The 17172-nt window shown below is 38.6% G+C and overlaps 1 pseudogene; it reads left to right on the forward strand.

Annotated features, from left to right (window-relative positions):
• Positions 1 to 3686: 3686 nt before the first annotated feature.
• Positions 3687 to 13067, forward strand: LOC109278725 (NXPE family member 1-like; annotated as a pseudogene).
• Positions 13068 to 17172: the final 4105 nt, after the last annotated feature.

A 17172-nucleotide genomic window follows, 5' to 3' on the forward strand; every position in this document is an offset into this window, starting at 1 on the left:
AGAGCTCCAGTGTGAACCCAAAAAGGCCCACATCAGGACAGATACTAATTATGACATAAAAATTAAAGAGAATTTTTAAAGGAGCAAAAGAAAAGCAATTGCTTACTTGCAAGAAAACCCATTTCAAGCTTTAAGTTGATTCTTGAGCAGAAACTTTGCAGGCCAGAATGCAGTGGTATGGTATATTTGAAGTACTGAAAGGAAAAAACCTACAACCAAGTATACTGAAACCAGCAAGGTTAGCATTCAGTATTGAAGGAGACATAAAGAAGTTTCCAGATGAACAAAAGTTAGAGTATATTACCACTAAAATGGCCATATATTAGACTTCTTTGAAAGGAAAAAGCCAATAGAGAAAAAGCAGACCAAAAATACCAATTTTATATAGTTAGTTAAGAGATACAAAAAAGATAGGAAATATTTCATATACATGGAAGAGGGAGTAAAAAAATAATTCTTTTAGAATGTGTTCAAACTTAAGCAACAGTCACCTTTACATGAAGTGCTATATGCATAGGATGTTATATACGAACATCATGGTAACCACAAATCAAAGAAAGGAATCACAAGAGAAGAAAAAAGGAAAAGAAAATTAACAAAATGGGAACAAGCACATCTATATTAAATAATTACCTTAAATGGACTGAATGTTCCAATCAAAATAGACAGACTGAATGGATTTCAAAAAGAAAAAAAAAAGATCCACCTATAGGTTGTTTACAAGAGACCCACTTCAGACCTAAAGACACATACAAACTGAAAGTTAAGGAATATATAAAGATATTCCATGCAAATAGAAGCAGGGGGAAAAAGCCAGTGTAGCTATACTTATATCAGACATAATAAACTAAGAAAAAGACTATAGCAATATACAAGGGCAATGAATAATAATAAAGTGATAAACAAGAAGATACAATTGTAAATATCTGTGCACTTATCATAGACACACCTGAGTATATAAAAAAAATATTAACAGACATAGGGGAGAAAGTGACAATAACACACTGATAGTAGGGAACTTGAACACTCCACTTATAGCAATAGAAAGATCATCCACACAGTCAATAAGAAAGAGTGGCTTTAAATGATACATTAGACCAAAGGAACTTAAAATATACACATAAAACACTCTCCAGGATAGATTATATGTAAGAACACAAATTTAAATAAATTTAAAAAGATTGATCTTTTCCAAACACAATGGTATGAAACTAGAAATCAATTACAAAAATAAAACCAGAAAAACAAGAAAACAGGGATGTTAAACAACATACTACTAAACAACCAATGGGTTAATTAATGGAGAAAACAAGAAGGAACTTAAAAAACTGGAAATATCATGGTCAAAAATCTTTGAGACACAACAAAAGCAGTTCCTAGAGGGACATTTATGACAATAGAGCCATCAGAAACAACACTTAATGGAGTTAGAAAAATAAAAAACACACCCAAAATTAGTAAAAGGAAAAAAACAATGAAATACTTTAAAACAGAGTTCATTATTTGAAAAAAGAAACCGGGGATAAAAAAATGAACTCTTACCTTTTGCAACAATGTGGATGGAACTAGAAAGTATTATGCTAAGCCAAATAAGTCAGGCAGAGAAAGACAAATAACAGATGATTTCACTCATTTGTGGAATTTAAAAACAACAGATGAACATAGGGGAAGGGAAGGAAAAATAATATAAAAACAGAGAGGCACACCATAAGAGTCTTAAATATACAGAATAAACTGAGGGTTGCTGGGGGGGAAGGATGGGCTAAATGAGTGATGGACATTGAAACTTCAGACTGTTTTCCAGAGTGGCTGCACCAGTTTGCATTCCCATCAACAGTGCACAAGGGTTCCCCTTTCTCTACTGTTTCCTGAGTTGTTAATTTTAGCCATTCTGACCAGTGTGAGGTGGTCAGAATTGGTTTTGATTTGTATTTCTCTGATGATGAGTGATATTAAGCATGTTTTATAGGTCTGTTTGCCATCTGGAAATGTCCATTCATTTCTTCTGCCCATTACTTAACTGGATTATTTGGGCTTTGGGGGTGTTGAGTTTGGTAAGATCTTTATAGATTTTGGTTACTAACCCTTGATCCAATGTGGCATTTGCAAATATCTTCTCCAATTCCATTGGTTGCCTTTTCGTGTTGTTCCCAGCAACTGCACTACTAGGCATTCATCCAAAGGACACAAAATACTGATTTGAAGGGGCACACTCATGCCAATGTTTATAGCAGCACTATCCAAATTCGGGTAAGAGCCCAAATGTCCATCAAGTGATGGATTAAGAAGATGTGATATACATATATATCTCACACACACACAATGCCAAATGATGAAAAAGAAAGAAGTCTTGCCATTCGCAACAATGTGGATGGAACTGGAGGGTATTATGCTAAGCGAAATAAGTCAGAGAAATAATATCATATGATTTCACTCATGTGGAATTTAAGAAACTCCACAGATGAACATGGGGGAAGGGTAGTAAGAATAAGATAAAAACAGGGAGGCAAACCATAAGACTCAAATATAGAGAACAGAGGGTTGCTGGAAGGGAGGGTGGGTTAAACGGGTGGTGGGCATTAACATGGGCACTTTTCAGGATGAGCACTAGGTATCATGGAAGAGATGAGTCACTGGATCCTACTCCTGAAACCATATAAAGCACTTGACAAAATTCAGCATTCATTTATGATAAAAACTCTTAACAAAGTATGTGTACAGGGAATATACCTCAACATAAGAAGGGCAGTACATGACAAATCCTCAGCCAACATCATACTCAGGGATGAAAAACTAAAGCCTTTCTTCTGAGATCAGGAACAAGAAAAGGATGTCCAGCTTCATGTCTTGTATTCAACATACTACTAGAAGTACTAGCTGCAGCAATTGGAGAAGACTAAGAAATAAAGTTATCTAAATTGGTAAGGAAGATGCAAAACTGTTACTATTTCTAGATGACATGATACCATATATGGAAACCCTAAAGATTTCAACACACTGTTAAAACTAATGAATTCATCAAAATTCAGGATACAAAATTAAGAATATAATCCCACTTAAAATTGCATTAAAAAGAATAAAAAACCTAGGAATAAATATAACCAAGTTGGTGGAAGACCTATACTTGAAAACTATAAGACCCAGAGGAAAGAAACCATGCTCATGGTTTGGAAGAATTAATATCGTTAAACTGTACCTTCTACCCAAAGCAATCTATAGGTTCCATGCAATCCTGATCAAAATACCAACAGTTTCTTTTCCCACAGAACTAGAACATACAATCCTAAAATACTCATGGAATTACAAAAGTCCCCAAATTGCAAAAGCAATTTTGAAAAAGAACAAAACGAGAGATCTCAGAATCACAGATTTAAATATATACTACAAAGCTACAGTAGTCAAAAATATCAACACATATCAAGGGAACAGGGTAGAGATTCCAGGAATCTACACATTTATGGTCAATAAATATATGACAGAAGAGGCAAGAATATACAAAGGAGAAAACATAGTCTCTTCAATAAATAGTGTTGCAAAAACTGGACCACTTTCTTACACCATAAACGCAAAATGGAAGATATGAAACCACAAAACACTTAAAGAATAACCTGGACACTAGCCTTAGCAACATTTTATGGACATCTCCTCAGGTAAGGAAAACACAGCAAAAATGAACTACTGGAACTATGTCAAACCAGAAGATTTTGCCCAGTGATGGGAATTTTCAACAAAATGAAAAGGCAACCTATTCAATGGGAGACGATATTAGCAAATGATATATCCAGTAAGGTATTAATATTCAAACTATATAAAGAACTCACACAACTCAACACCAAAAATAACAACCTCATTTTAAAAATGGGCAGAGGACTTTTTTTTCGACAGTCATTTTTCAAATAAGTCAGACACATGAAAAGATGCTCAACGTCACTCATCATCGGAGAAATGCAAATCAAAAACACAATGAGCTATCACCTCACAGCTGTCAGAATGGCACCGAGACAAGAAACAACAAGTGTTGGCAAATATGTGGAGAAAAAGGAACTCTAGTGCACTACTGGTGGGAATATAAATGCATCCTGTAGGCAAAAACAATAGGAAGATTCCTTGAAGGTTAAAAATAGTAATACCTTGGGTCACCTGAGTGGCTCAGTCCATTGAGCATCTGACGCGGCATAGGTCATGATCTCGCGATTTATGTGTGTGGGCACTGCATCAGGCTCACGGGTGTCACCGTGGAGCTGTCTTGCCTCTCCCACCATTGGTACCCTCTCTCTCAAATAAGCTTAAAAAAAACATAGACAAGCCATCCAGTAACTGTACTTCCGGGTATTTACCTGTAGAAAATGAAAACCCTCATTCAGAAAGACATATGCACCCTTATGTTTACTGAAACATTGCTTACATGAGCCAAGATGTGGCTAAGTGTCCATCAATTGAAGAATGGATAAAGAAGATACAGGGTACATACAAAATAGAAGATTACTCAGCCATGAAAAAGAATGGAATATTGCCATTTGCATCAACATGGATGGAACTAGAGGATATTATGCTAAATGAATTAAGGCAAATACCGTATGATTTCATTTATATGTGGAATCTAAAATATAAACCAATAAAGAAAAGCAGAAATCGACTCAGAACTATTGGTTGCCTGAGTAGGGATAACCGTAACACATAAAGGGGATTAAGAAGTACCATCTTCCATTTATAAATAATAATAGTATAACAACTTTGTATAGCGACACAAGGTTACATTGACTGTGGTGAACATTTTGTAATGTACAGAAATGGCAAATCGCTATGTCATATACCTGACAGAAATATAACAATGTATATCAACTAAAGTTGAAAATAAATATTTAAGATATTTATATGTCTTTCAAAATTATCAGTTTAAATAATACTGATTATAGGCAAATAAACATTACAATTCATAACTAAAATGACTTGAAGAGGTTCATTTCATTATGTCACATACCTGGTAATGTCAGCTTGGGTCTGGTCTAAACTTAGTGATCTCATTCTATCAATGGAACACTTCAATGAAATCCTTATACCCTGAACTATCACTGATACTGTTAAAGTCACCAACAGAGACTGAGCAAAGAATAAAGGGAATCAGAGAGAAACTAGACCCGCTGACCCCACTCAGATCTTTCACCCGCATGAACACCACCCCTAGTGCTGCACACAAAACAGCACCGTTCTCCACGGTGGGGGGAGGGGGCAGTTAGACATCCTAATGGAGGTGAGGGACCCCTGGGGATGCAGGAAGGAAATTGGTGGTGATTCCCGGAGGGCTGGGATATGCTCCCCATCTCAAAAAGCAGGCACGACACGAATGGAGGCAGACTTCAACAACAGCACCTACCTTGTCAGCTTCAGTCTGTTCTGGGAAGGCCAGGTCTCCATCTCTCCTGATCATCCACCCCAGTGAAGGAGTATTCTGGAGGGCAAGGAGCCAAGGCTACGACAGGGTTATTTTCAATGGTAAATTTGTTAATGGAACTACTCATGTCTTCATTGAATTTGGCCTGACCCCAAACTCACGTATGAGCTGTGGGAGTACTTGTATACCCAAGACCAAGAAGCCTTCTACTACCTGAAACCTCAGCACACACACTGTGAGGCTCTGACTCACAGGGCCACCAGGAATTGAGAAATGTCTTATCCTGCTGTGAAGGAAAAAAGCCTTTTTGTACACATCAATATACTTTTAGATAACCAGGAAGTTCTGTGGGCAGAGCTACATTCAATTAATATTGAACATAACACTTTCAGATAGCTGTCCTACTCGATATGTGGAGTGTTTAGGAGACCTCTTTTTATGATTTCCACTCCCAAGGTTGGCATTCTCACCAAAATGTTCCTGCCCAAAGTGGAACTCCGTATTATATGTACCTGTACTTTCCCATGAAAACACACATCCTTTACCACAGACCTAGGTCTTACAAAATATGTTCAGTGTAAAGGTATTCTGATATGTGTTTAAAATGTTATGCCAAAAAAAAAGGATTCTTTGATGAAGTATGGAACGTCCATGTACGTTCATCCCCTGTATCAAATTGTGTAAATTCTACCTCTTAAATATCTTTTGCATTTATCCACTTCTCTCCAAGCCTAGTGCTGCTGAGTTCAGATCATCATCATCTCATCTAGATTGCTTGTCACAGCTTCCCTCCCACCAACTCTACCCCCCTAATCCGTTGTCTATACTGCATCCTAAGTAATCTTTCCAAAAATCCAACTTCTACTGGTCATCTCCATTTGATCTCAAGATCAGATATTCCTCAGCATGTACTGCTCAGGCTGAAGGAGTCCATACTCCCCAGGTTGCAATGGAGTGATTCTTAAAATCCCTCAAACAGTCCTCCACAAACTGGGTTGAAAGCCTATTTCTCCTATCAGAGCTGCATCAAGGCCATGCCTTTCTTCCCTTACTCACAAACAGATGCTCACTTCCTGGCCTCCTGGATCTCTATTAAGCTGGAAAATGTCATTGCTTAGAATGAAGTATCAGGGTCTCTTCATAAGCCACTTTGCGAAGGGTAACTAGGTACCACCACAAATCCTTGAACTTGGTCCAAGCCCTGAGAAAACCTGTCAGTTCCAGACTCCTTTGCTCCTTTAATAACTTCCTGTAAGTTTCAAGGGCTCAGTCCATTTCCTCTTTTCATTCCTGGGGATTCACTTTTCCTAAAGTTGATGACAGACTGTAATGTTAGCTTCTCAACAACACCTTTCTTGGTGGTTTTCAAAGTCAAGTTTGCAGTTTTCCTCCCTTACACTTTCAAAAAATATGCTGAGAGGAAGTAAAGTATGGATAGCAAACACGGAAAAACAACACACATTTCAGGTCTTACGTACTTTTCCAGGTGTTGATCTGTAGTCTCTGAAAGAAGTAAAAGTTCAATTGGGTTTCTGGTCTTTCCCTTTTATCTCTGATGGTGTACCTCACCAAATCTTTTCCTACCCACTAACCATCCTGAGGCCTAAAGTCACAGTAATGGATGAAAATGTGATCTCTTCCTTTTTCTGACTTGAACCTAAGGAGTCATCCACAGCAGAAAATTAAGTACCACTTCTATCCATTGTACCTAGCACCTGGATCCCCGTTCCCCCTTTATCCCCTTTCTGCTTGCTATCACTTACATACACATGTACACAGGTTTGAAACAGTGAGTCAAAGGGAGGATAAGAGCTTTGAAGCAGGAAGGTAGTCTTTCATCAGCTGGAGGAAAGAAATACAATGTACATTGATTCATGCATCAGACTAAACACCACTTTCTGCCAGCCACTTTGATAGATAATAGGGAAATAGCAGATCAGAAAAATGCATTACCTTCCTTGATAAGGTTTACGATTGTCAGAAGGTAAATTTCTAGGAAAAAATGGGAGGTAAGCACAGCAAGAAACATGTATAAAGAAATAAGCAGCAACCCTGTGACAAAAGGTCTGCAGACCATGCTAAAGAGCCTGAACTCCTCAAGGAAGAGGTTGGGATTTTAAAGAGTAATGAATACAGTTACATTTGCAACTAAAAAGGGTGTTCTGGAAGTTGTGTTGAAAATTTAGGTGGGGTAAAACTGAGACAGCTTGGTTAATTAGAGGCCCACATTAATCCAAGAAAAATATTATGTGAACTTCAAAAAATGATGTGGAAACGAGAGAAGATAACTTGCATATCAGGTAAATATTTTGAATCACAAATTTCGAGGACACACTGATTGCATGTGGCAGATGAGCAGAGTGGCCCTGGACTTGACATGCTCTCAGACAGGGAGAGAATTTTCCAAAATGCTAATCCACATACAATGCCCAATATATGCAAAATTCACAACAATAATAGTTGTCAGTTGTAGAAAATTTTAAGTTATTTCTTACAAGCAAAAGAGTTCTATTACCTGTATTGTGTGGACAGACAGAAGGCCAATTTATGATCTTATTTTTTGAAGGTCCAATGTGGCAGTTGAAATGATGAAACCTCCTAAAGTCATTGACATCTCCCAGTGTAACAGTAAGTTTGCTCTGTCCTATGGTAGGTGGTGCTTGTCCTGGATCTTCCAAGAGTCATTCTTACACAGGGGGATGGTGATCAGTACCAGTCCTAGTAATCATGGATGTCCTGGAGCTCAAGTCCTAGCAGGTGTCTGTGGTATCAATCACCTTGTATTTTAAAGAGAGAAATCAGTTCAAAGAAATTATTTCCAACTTGTTTTATAGCAGATTTCATAGCCATTTTTCCTAAAGGGGAAAGTATCAATATTCTACATTCATATTTAAACATGGTAGTGCATCTCCTAGAGTTGGTGATTCTGTCTGGGGCACTGTGCAAATGTCTTTGATGGTTACCCACGGCTTCAGAGTTGGAACATTTTGGTTTGGTTGGCCGAATTCTCTGTTGGCATAACTTCCTAACCTTTAGTTTATGCACTTAGCAATTTTAGATGGAGTTTCCATTTTATTAAATGTGTTTTAGTGGCAACTGTAAAGCCATGTTACTTAGAATAATGTTTATACTAGGCTTTAAAATAACTTTCTTTAAAGCTTATCTGAGTTTACCAATAACATTCATTTTGAGATTTATTTCAACTAATGATTTATTGCCTAATATTTATTCATGTATTCTGCAAATGTTTATCAAGGTTCTAATAGATATGAGGCATTATGGGCAAATGGAGAAAAATAAATGTTCAGCAAGGTTGCAGTCTGAAAGACATTCAATGTAGCAATTCTATAAAGAAAGTAAAAGGTAGAGGGCTTATGTTAAAGTTTATATTTGACTTAGCCCTGAAGGATCTCTGTAGACAAAGAATGAGGCAAAAGAGAAAACTCATAAGGATCATGAGTAGGATTTCCAGGCTTAGCAAATAATAATCTAGGATATAATTTAGATTTGAGTAATTTTTAATTTTTTATGCATATTACATGAGATAAAGGGTAAACACTGCATGGGAAATTACTAAAAAAATTTATTGTTAAAAATAATTCAAGTTTAATTTGGTATCAATAGGCCAATGGAGTGGAAGTGTTTGAGGAAATACAGCAAAGGAAGAGACTAGAAAAAAGAAACTAAATCATGGAGGTTCTCATATACTATGCTGAGAACTTGAGGGTTCATTCAGAAGGCTTTTGAAAGCTACAAAAATCAACTAAGGAAGAAAGTGATACAATCCACTTTGTGCTTTAAAAGGCCATTTCACAAATTTAACAAAATGTGTATGACCTACAGAAAAAATGTTTTAATGTTACTAAGGGATATAAAATAAGGGTGGTTTTTTTTCTTCTATTTATATAAATTTTGTTGTTGGACGGGATGATTTGATGTTGAAAAGTGTCATAGTGGCTTAAAATAATACAAATATATCATCTTGCAGTTCTGTAGTTCAGTAGTCAAATATCTGTCTCACTGAGCTAAAACAAAAGTTGAGCAGGGCAGCATTCCTTTCTGGAGGCTGTAGGGCAGAATCAGCTTCCTCACCTTTTCCAGCTTCTAGAGGTGCCCTTGTTCTGCACAGCCCCCTTCCTCCATTTTCCAAAGCTACAACAGTAGGCCAAGTCCCCCATAACATCTTTGTGATCCACTCTTCTGCCCTCCGTCTCCCACTTTTGAAGACTAATGAGATTTAGGTTGGTCCCACCTAGATCATCCAGGATTATCTCTCATCCCAAAATCCATACCTTTCATCACATTTGGAAACTCCCTTTTGCCATGGAAGGTAACACATTCACAGGTCCCAGGAATTAGAATGCAGATATCTTAGCAGAGGGGGGGATGCTAGTCTCCCTGCCATAATCTTTAATCAACAAGTCTAATGGAATCTTAATAATTCTGGAGTAGGCTTAACAGTATATTGATAATAATGTTAAGTAAAATAAACATTAAGACTAATCATAAGAAAATTTGTCATAGGGGCACCTAGGACCTCATTGGACCTTCAAGAGTCAGTTGAGCAACTGACTCTTGATTTTGGCTCACGTCATGATCCCAGGGTGGTGGGATAGAGCCCCACAACAGGTCTACCCTGAGCATGGAGCCTTCTTAGGAATCTATCTCCCTTTCTGTCCCTCTCCTGCTTGTACTTTCTCTAAAATAAATAAAATGAAAAAAAATTTTAATTTTAATTAAAAAAATTCGTTATGTATTTGAGATAGTCTTTCAAAGCACTTAGTTTGACACATGGCAAAATGAATACTCTGACATATATATATTGTACAAGATATGGTTTACAATAATAAGCACAAAGGCTATATCTTCCTACCAAAGTATGCCAGTACATTAGGATTATTAAGATTCCAGGGTTATGATCGTCAGTCATCCAGGCGCAATGCTATCAAACCTCATAGAACCCCAAACATGTCACACTGAAGTTTTGATATAATTATAGGATTATGGAAACTCTCATGAGCAAGCCTAATCACTATGACTTAACAATTCTTTCAGGTAATCCTGGAATAGTTCAGAATTTTCCAATTCTTCCACTAGCACCATTTTTCCACTTTGTCTGTAGGTTACAAACACAGTACAACCATGCTTATGAATATTCTGTGGAGACAGACAGCCAGAGACTGCAAGGCCTCTGGGGGTGCTAAGCATGCAGAGTAAAGCAAAGACTGGGTGTGGTCTTCCACTTCCCATTCTCCCTTCCCTCTGTGGTAATAAAACACTGCAATTTTAGCTAGGCCCGTGATCACCCAACTACAGGCTGTCTTCCTTGAAGCTGGTGGTAGCCATAACTAGATTTTTGACTGGATTATGAGTGCAAGTGATATGGGAAACTTCTGGGTCATGCCTTTAAAAGTAAAACACCTTGACCTCTGCTTCCTACCGGCTGAACTCTCAATATAATGCTGAGAGATGAAAGATCCATGTTAGACGATGAGACTGAAGTCATAAGTTAAGAATAGCACCTCCATTGTGACGGTGGTATCATGGGTGCATGCATATGTTCAAACTCGTTCAGCTGTGTACATTAAATACATGCAGTAATTTGTATGCCAAGTATATCTCAATATAGCTATAAAAAATTAAAAAGTTAAGATTATCATACCTTCTCAAAAAAAAAAAAAATTAGCAGAACAAGACAGAAAGTGTCCTTGAAAGCATGTAATGTCATATCAGCCCTAGCTTGCTCAAGTTAGGACTGTTTTGTGAGGGATAAATAAATGTATATGCTTAAGTCATTATTATTTGCTTTCTAGATAATACAGAATATGATATCAGTATAGAAATGCTTTGTAACAAACCTAAAATACAAGGCATGAACTCAGTGGTGGGGGAGGGGGGCATGTACTGAGTGAAAAGGAAACAAGACAGGTAAAATATCTGAGGATTTTCATTATGCCATAGCAAAACTTTCGGTGCATTGCTACCTGCAATGCCTTGGAAAGCAGACTATGTGCCAACAGAGCCTCTAAATCTAATGGAACTTGCTGGAAAATCTCAGAATATTGCTTAGCACTGTCGGCTGTATGTTAGTTTTTGTGAAATCCTATCTAAATATATCCATTCAAGCTACGTATTTCATAGTGTTTGGACTTTTTAAAATGCAGACATACTATATTTTAAGCTATTTTGTTAACAAAAAAAAAATATTCCTATAAAAATTTCATAGAAAAAATAAGACCACTGCTTCACTAATGGAACAAAGGTAAGTAATTTGGTGCAAGGACACCAACTGTCAGATCACTAATATTCAGGTTAGAGACAAAAGCCTAAGTCACTAAAGAGTCTGCAGTGATGGCAAAACTTCAAAACTTAGCTAACAACCAGATTTGGGAGAAAACGAACAAGGAGGAGTCAAGATGACTCAAAATCTTAAAGAAATGCATACAAGTGGCTAAAACAAAGCTGGTGATCAAAGAATAGTAGGAGGAAGGAATTAGGAAACAGGAGTATGAGAAAGAAATCAAAAAGTGAAGGACAGAGAAAGATTAGATATTTAACTTACGCCAATAAAATCACTTACCACAAGTGTCTCTGTTATTAGAGTGAAAAATTAAAAGGATAATGCCAAGTCAGAATGAAGACTCCTGTCCCTGGTGGTTATACTTCAGAAGGAAGGTGGATTACATTTTGTAACCAGATTCAGTTAAATACAATGGAGATAAATGGCTCTTTGAAAAGAACATTCATTTATCTCCTGGGAGACTCTACCTTGCATCACTGGATCGAATACTTACCCAAACTTGTAAAATAGTATGTAATTATGTTATATTATTTTAGAAATTCAGGCTGATATTAAAGTACTATTAATGAGATCTCTATTCTCTCACTTTGTCTTATTTTCAACTTCATTTCACTTTCTAGGTTTGAGCCTTTTAATTTAAAACGTTTTATTCCCATTTTCACAAGAAATGGTGTTTCTCCTTATGAATTCCAATGAAAACTTTACATTTTGATTGATATTTCACACATACGAACAGATAATCTACCCCAAAGCGTAGGATGTTCCAGTAAGAAATAATCTAGATGGATGACTATTTTAAATGATAGAATAATCATTGCCTTCAAGTTAAAATTTTATTTTTTTATAAACTTTTTTCATCTTCCTGGAACTGGAATTTTTGAGAAGCATTTATTCTTGGGTGCAGAAAGACACATTCAGATTCAGTGGCAAAAAACATAGGTACTCTTTTGTCACCCTTCAGCTCTACTCTGGGATAGACGAGGGTTATATTCCTCAGGAAAATGATGGGATATCAGATGACAAAAGCACAGCCATCGTCATCACACGTGGCCAACACTTCAGGCCCTTCCCCAGTGACATTTTCATTTGCAGGGCCATGAATGCCCGAGAAGCTATTACACTACTATTCCTAAGAAGCCCAGCCACTAAAGTGACCTTTAAGACAGAAAACAGGAAGATGCACATACACACAGTCAGGTTTGGAAACTTCCGTGGTTACATTCAATATCGTACCATGAGGACATTTTCAAAGATCTCGGTGTGTATGTCACTGATGCCTGGGACATGACTATTACACAAGGCACTAATATTGTCTACCCACATGACTATGTAATTAGAAATCAGATCAACATGTTTTTAAACTCCGTTTGCTAAAGCATAAATATACAGGGAAGATGGCGGCGTAGGAGGACGCGGGGCTCACAGCGCGTCCTGCCGATCACTTAGATTCCACCTACACCTGCCTAAAGAACCCAGAAAACCGCCAGAGGATTAGCAGAAGGGAGTCTCCGGAGTCAAGCGCAGACTAGAGGCCCACGGAAGAGGGTAGGAAGGGCGGCGAGGCGGTGCGCGCTCCACGGACTGGCGGGAGGGAGCCGGGGCGGAGGGGCGGCTCGCCGGCCAAGCAGAGCCCCCGAGTCTGGCTGGCAAAAGCCGAGGGGCCGGACGGACTGTGTTCCGACAGCAAGCGCGACTTAGCGTCTGGGAGGTCATAAGTTAACAGCTCTGCTCTGAAAGCGGGAAGGCTGGAGGACAAAGGGAGGGAGAGCTGCTGAGCCCCCCGACGGCAGAGCTCAGCTTGGCGGGGAACAAAGGCGCCAGCGCCATCTCCCCCGCCCATCCCCCAGCCAAAATCCCAAAGGGAACCAGTTCCTGCCAGAGAACTTGCTCGCTCCGCGCAAACACCCAACTCTGTGCTTCTGCGGAGCCAAACCTCAGGCAGCGGATCTGACTCCCTCCCGCTGCCACAGGGCTCCTCCTGAAGTGGATCACCTAAGGAGAAGCGAGCTAAGCCTGCCCCTCCAGCCCCCGTGCACCTTGCCTACCCACCCCAGCTAATACGCCAGATCCCCAGCAACACAAGCCTGGCAGTGTGCAAGTAGCCCAGACGGGACACGCCACCCCACAGTGAATCCCGCCCCTAGGAGAGGGGAAGAGAAGGCACACGCCAGTCTGACTGTGGCCCCAGCAGTGGGCTGGGGGCAGACATCGGTCGGACTGCGGCCCCGCCCACTAACTCCAGTTATACACCACAGCACAGGGGAAGTGCACTGCAGGTCCTCACCACGCCAGGGACTCTCCAAAATGACCAAACGGAAGAATTCCCCTCAGAAGAATCTCCAGGAAATAACAACAGCTAACGAACTGATCAAAAAGGATTTAAATAATATAACAGAAAGTGAATTTAGAATAATAGTCATAAAATTAATCGCTGGGCTTGAAAACAGTATACAGGACAGCAGAGAATCTCTTGCCACAAAGATCGAGGGACTAAGGAACAGTCACGAGGAGTTGAAAAACGCTTTAAACGAATTGCAAAACAAAATGGAATCCACGATGGCTCGGCTTGAAGAGGCAGAGGAGAGAATAGGTGAACTAGAAGATAAAGTTATGGAGAAAGAGGAAGCTGAAAGAAAGAGAGATAAAAAAATCCAGGAGTATGAGGGGAAAATTAGAGAACTAAGTGATACACTAAAAAAAAATAATATACGCATAATTGGTATCCCAGAGGAGGAAGAGAGAGGGAAGGGTGCTGAAGGGGTACTTGAACAAATTATAGCTGAGAACTTCCCTGAACTGGGGAAGGAAAAAGGCATTGAAATCCAAGAGGCACAGAGAACTCCCTTCAGACATAACTTGAATCGATCTTCTGCACGACATATAGTGAAACTGGCAAAATACAAGGATAAAGAGAAAATTCTGAAAGCAGCAAGGGATAAACGTGCCCTCACATATAAAGGGAGACCTATAAGACTCGTGACTGATCTCTCCTTTGAAACTTGGCAGGCCAGAAAGGCTTGGCACGATATCTACAGTGTGCTAAACAGAAAAAATATGCAGCCGAGAATCCTTTATCCAGCAAGTCTGTCATTTAGAATAGAAGGAGAGATAAAGGTCTTCCCAAACAAACAAAAACTGAAGGAATTTGTCACCACGAAACCAGCCCTACAAGAGATCCTAAGGGGGATCCTGTGAGACAAAGTACCAGAGACATCACTACAAGCATAAAACATACAGACATCACAATGACTCTAAACCCATATCTTTCTATAATAACACTGAATGTAAATGGACTAAATGCGCCAACTAAAAGACATAGGGTATCAGAATGGATAAAAAAACAAGACCCATCTATTTGCTGTCTACAAGAGACTCATTTTAGATCTGAGGACACCTTTAGATTGAGAGTGAGGGGATGGAGAACTATTTATCATGCTCCTGGAAGCCAAAAGAAAGCTGGAGTAGCCATACTTATATCAGACAAACTAGACTTTAAATTAAAGGCTGTAACAAGAGATGAAGAAGGGCATTATATAATAATTACAGGGTCTATCCATCAGGAAGAGCTAACAATTATAAATGTCTATGCGCCAAATACCGGAGCCCCCAGATATATAAAACAATTACTCATAAACATAAGCAACCTTATTGATAAGAATGTGGTCATTGCAGGGGACTTTAACACCCCACTTACAGAAATGGATAGATCATCTAGGCACACAGTCAATAAAGAAACAAGGGCCCTGAATGATACATTGGATCAGATGGACTTGACAGATATATTTAGAACTCTGCATCCCAAAGCAACAGAATATACTTTCTTCTCGAGTGCACATGGAACATTCTCCAAGATAGATCATATACTGGGTCACAAAACAGCCCTTCATAAGTTTACAAGAATTGAAATTATACCATGCATACTTTCAGACCACAATGCTATGAAGCTTGAAATCAACCACAGGAAAAAGTCTGGAAAACCTCCAAAAGCATGGAGGTTAAAGAACACCCTACTAACGAATGAGTGGGTCAACCAGGCAATTAGAGAAGAAATTAAAACATATATGGAAACAAACGAAAATGAAAATACAACAATCCAAACACTCTGGGATGCAGCGAAGGCAGTCCTGAGAGGAAAATACATTGCAATCCAGGCCTATCTCAAGAAACAAGAAAAATCCCAAATACAAAATCTAACAGCACACCTAAAGGAAATAGAAGCAGAACAGCAAAGGCAGCCTAAACCCAGCAGAAGAAGAGAAATAATAAAGATCAGAGCAGAAATAAACAATATAGAATCTAAAAAAACTGGAGAGCAGATCAACGAAACCAAGAGTTGGTTTTTTGAAAAAATAAACAAAATTGACAAACCTCTAGCCAGGCTTCTCAAAAAGAAAAGGGAGATGACCCAAATAGATAAAATCATGAATGAAAATGGAATGATTACAACCAATCCCTCAGAGATACAAACAATTATCAGGGAATACTATGAAAAATTATATGCCAGCAAATTGGACAACCTGGAAGAAATGGACAAATTTCTAAACACCCACACTCTTCCAAAACTCAATCAGGAGGAAATAGAAAGCTTGAACAGACCCATAACCAGCGAAGAAATTGAATCGGTTATCAAAAATCTCCCAACAAATAAGAGTCCAGGACCAGATGGCTTCCCAGGGGAGTTCTACCAGACATTTAAAGCAGAGATAATACCTATCCTTCTCAAGCTATTCCAAGAAATAGAAAGGGAAGGAAAACTTCCAGACTCATTCTATGAAGCCAGTATTACTTTGATTCCTAAACCAGACAGAGACCCAGTAAAAAAAGAGAACTACAGGCCAATATCCCTGATGAATATGGATGCAAAAATTCTTAATAAGATACTAGCAAATCGAATTCAACAGCATATAAAAAGAATTATTCACCATGATCAAGTGGGATTCATTCCTGGGATGCAGGGCTGGTTCAACATTCGCAAATCAATCAACGTGATACATCACATTAACAAAAAAAAAAAAGAGAAGAACCATATGATCCTGTCAATCGATGCAGAAAAGGCCTTTGACAAAATCCAGCACCCTTTCTTAATAAAAACCCTTGAGAAAGTCGGGATAGAAGGAACATACTTAAAGATCATAAAGGCCATTTATGAAAAGCCCACAGCTAACATCATCCTCAACGGGGAAAAACTGAGAGCTTTTTCCCTGAGATCAGGAACACGACAGGGATGCCCACTGTCACCGCTGCTGTTTAATATAGTGCTGGAAGTTCTAGCATCAGCAATCAGACAACAAAAGGAAATCAAAGGCATCAAAATTGGCAAAGATGAAGTCAAGCTTTCGCTTTTTGCAGATGACATGATATTATACATGGAAAATCCGATAGACTCCACCAAAAGTCTGCTAGAACTGATACACAAATTCAGCAAAGTTGCAGGATACAAAATCAATGTGCAGAAATCAGTTGCATTCTTATACACTAA

Source organism: Panthera pardus, unplaced genomic scaffold, assembly GCF_024362965.1.
Source record: "Panthera pardus isolate Hobbes unplaced genomic scaffold, ASM2436296v1 HiC_scaffold_12, whole genome shotgun sequence".
In the NCBI taxonomy this organism is placed as follows: Eukaryota; Metazoa; Chordata; class Mammalia; order Carnivora; family Felidae; genus Panthera; species Panthera pardus.